Genomic DNA, 3,839 nt, shown 5'->3' on the forward strand with positions numbered 1-3,839 from the left:
TTTCACGATATAAATAGAGCTTTTTTATTTTCAAATGTATGATATTGTGAATGGTACACATACATATCAAAAACTCAAATCGAAATTCTAATTCTGGCGTATATTAGAATCTATTAATGAAGGTTAATACATACTATTGCCGCTCTGTGGTACCAGCAAAAATATTTAAAAAATAAATTTTGGCGTTTTATTATTTTTTATATTATTATTAGATTTTGCTACTACTACTTTTTGGTGTCTCTGAGGTGATATCAGGTCCAGAGTATGATTTATTAATGACTTTAGACAGGGGTCACCAATTAATATTTTTGAAGGGCCACAAAAGGAATCTAAAAATTTTTCCTGGGCCATCAAGATCTTAAGTACATATTTATATTATTTAAAAACCAATAATATTTAACAAAAATAATAATTTACAATCATAACATATATAATTTTGTCGTAATATGTGTTATTTATTCTTTGTCTGCAAGCCGGATAAATGTGTTGGCGGGCCGCCATTTGGTGACCCATGGCTTTAGATATTAAATCATCAACCAGGTAAGTAAGACGTCTTAATTCAGCATTGTGTTGTTCGACCATTAAATCTAATAAAAGTAAGGCAGCAGCAACAACAAATATAATACCTTCGCCTAGTAAATTTGATCCGAGCTCGATGGCCATAGTTTCACTTGAAGGTTTGACTTTGACCTTTATAGAAGTATCAAGATTCAAGAATTGCATTGTCAGTTTAACTTAACACGAATTGGTAAACTGAGCAAACCTGCAAACATACGATCGAAATACTGGAGATTGTTTTGCTCGTTCTTTAACAAAATTAGCGATTGGTTTGCTTACTTGGCGCCGCAGTAAAGCGCTTTGATGACTGGTGTCTTATTTTCTTTAGTAAATCAACAGATTTATGTTTAAGTTATTTTTATAAACCAATATATTCAAAATAAGAATCTATTAATGAAGGTTAATACATACTATTGTCGCTCTTATTGCTACTGCACAGATGTTCAACCAACACATTTTATTTGTCAATCTTTTTTCTTTCTCTGTCTTGTTGTATTTCGCAGGTAATCTATTATGATTAAAAATATATTTCTCATAGCAGCTTTTGTCATCGGCTGATTTATTTGTTTTGATGGTAACCTTAAATCTGGTGAATTAACCAGATGTCAAGATAGAATAGTATAAATGTATTAAATAAACACATATGTATATATTTGCGATATTGATTTTACATCTGAGGGTATACTAATTTGATTTACATTTTTAACTCTAAAAAAAAAAAATAGAAACACAGTAAACACTGTTATTATTTTTTTATTTGTTAATAATGTATTTCGATAAGCATCTAAGTCGTGTCAATTGTTAACTTACATTGTCACATGTCAATATTTTTTTATATAATATAACAATAGTAATACTAAAAATATATTAATGATAGTTGTATTGGCTTTGAATATTATACATAACGATATAATATACACATTATCAGGTGCGTACACAAGAAAGAGTTTTATGAGTTCAACCCCCCCCTCTTTCAATGAAATTTCAAAACAAATTATAAAGTTTATTTATTTAGAGTAAAAGTTTTTTTTGTCTATGAAAATCTTGTTATAGAAGTAATAATATGAACAGCCTAAGCCATCTCCCAAAAGATTGGTTTTATTAACACTTGCATGTTATTACAATAAATTATCGATGAAAATATTTTATAAATTGAGTTTTATTACAATTAATTATTATATTCCCCAAGTTGAGAATTCATTCTGATCTTTTTTACACATAACGTAGCCGTAAGTAGATCAAGTAGCCCAATATTTGTGAACGCGTTAGAATGACATATTTTTTTTTTTTAAAGTGTCCTATGTTTTTTACGCTTGGTTCTCTATTTTACTTCATTGAATTTGGTTTCTTTTTTATTTCAGATCATTTTTTTCTAATTTTTTAATACTTTAATAGCTAGTCTTCCTACGCGTAAAGTCTAAAATTAATTTATCTTTAATTGTTATTTCATAATAATATTAAAATGTATAAATTTTTTTTCATTTCTTTTGCCAGTTTAATTTCCCTTAATAGTGTTGAGCAACAGTGATGTTATTTTCACAGTTTTTGCTTCTGATATTATTTTTAATTTTAAGTTACTTATGTTTTCGTTGTTCATTACACTTATCTAAAAATCTAAAAAAAATGATGTAATTACCGAGTTTTTCACAGTTTCTTATATACTTTATGTGTGTATATATTGCCAAAATTTTATCTGTGCTATGCAAACTTATTTTGCAATTTGTTTTGTATTAGTAATTTGATACAATAACTGGTATAGCAGGAGTTATCATTTTTTAGCTTTTGATGCGTCATAATAAATAAATTTATAATTAGGAAGCTTTTCGGCTTTTTGAATGATGAATAAGAATTTTTAAACGCCATCATCCATATAATAAAAAATACAAGAAATATTTTTTATAGAAAATATATACTTTGAATTCTAAATCTACTAATTTAAATGAAACAAAAATGATTACATGCTAAAATAATTATAATAATACTTACAATTCACCAAAATCGTCTGCGCACACTTTACAGGGCTAAATCATTAGAATAAGGGTTATGAATTATTTCATTGACGTCATATTTTATTCAGTTGGAAATTGTGAGTATCTCGCCGCGATGGTATGCTACAGATCCCATGATGATCGACCTAAAAAATACAATTTTAAATAGTATTAAGTAAAAAAAACAATTTAATATAAATTTAATAACAGAACTAATCCTTCTTTGATTAAACCACACGAGTGACGGCCTATTTTTTCAAATGGATCCTATTTTTAAAATCATAAAATATAACTTATTGTGTCATACAAAATAATTCAATATAATTATTAATACTATGCAGGTATACTATTTATTATAGAGTTACATAAAATTAGTGACGATTGAAAAACCGTTATTAAAAAAATAAGCAACGGTTTTATAAACGTGTTTTGTTAAGATGGATCGTGATTGAGTTGTTATTTCCATACAAAAAAACATTATGTAACCCATTGATATTGTTCGTAAAATTAGAATGTTTTTTGTCTTTTGAAAAATGTTGTCTTATGGCATGATATAATCTAGAAATTTGCAAGTACCTTCAGTAAGGTCTAACATAATGCTGTCATAATTCTTATCAGCGGTTTCTACAATTGATAAGGCTTGTTTTTTCATTTCATTCATTTTTTCCTTAAGCCCATTAATTTCTCTTAATATGAATTCGTTTTTTTTTCAATAATCGTTTTATTCTTGGGTTTGTTAAAAAAAAAATAATTTTTATCTCTCAGGTGATATCAGGTCCAGAGTAATATTTACTAATAATTTTAGATATTAAATCATCAACAGGTAAGCAAGACGTCTTAATTCACTACTGTGTTGTTCAGTCATCAAATCTAACAAACGTAAGGCAGCAGCAACAACAAATATAATACCTTCGCCTACTGAACTTGATCCGAAAAAAAATAATTATTATTTATTCTAAATTTAGTACTTACTAATTTCGTATTTTTAAAAAAAAATTTAAAAGTGCATTACCAATCAAACTAACATATACTAAAACTAATATTATAATATTTTTCATGTTAATATTTTTATTTTTAATATCCTCTGTATAATTATCTTCAATCAAAAAAAGTTTTTAGGCGTCATAATAAATAAATTTATAATTAGGAAGTTTTTCGACTTTTTTTATAAAATATTTGTTTATACGTATATTTGAATATTTTTTTATAATTTTCTATGATTTTTTTAATATAGATGTTCTATAAGTTTTTCACGGTAGTAGATTTGATATTTGCTATTTTACTATGCTAATG

General features: G+C 26.3%; 1 pseudogene; it reads right to left on the reverse strand.

The window, feature by feature from the left end:
• Positions 1-208: 208 nt before the first annotated feature.
• LOC113555146 lies at positions 209-3,207 on the reverse strand (annotated as a pseudogene).
• Positions 3,208-3,839: the final 632 nt, after the last annotated feature.

Source organism: Rhopalosiphum maidis, chromosome 2 (genome assembly GCF_003676215.2).
Source record: "Rhopalosiphum maidis isolate BTI-1 chromosome 2, ASM367621v3, whole genome shotgun sequence".
NCBI lineage: Eukaryota > Metazoa > Arthropoda > Insecta > Hemiptera > Aphididae > Rhopalosiphum > Rhopalosiphum maidis.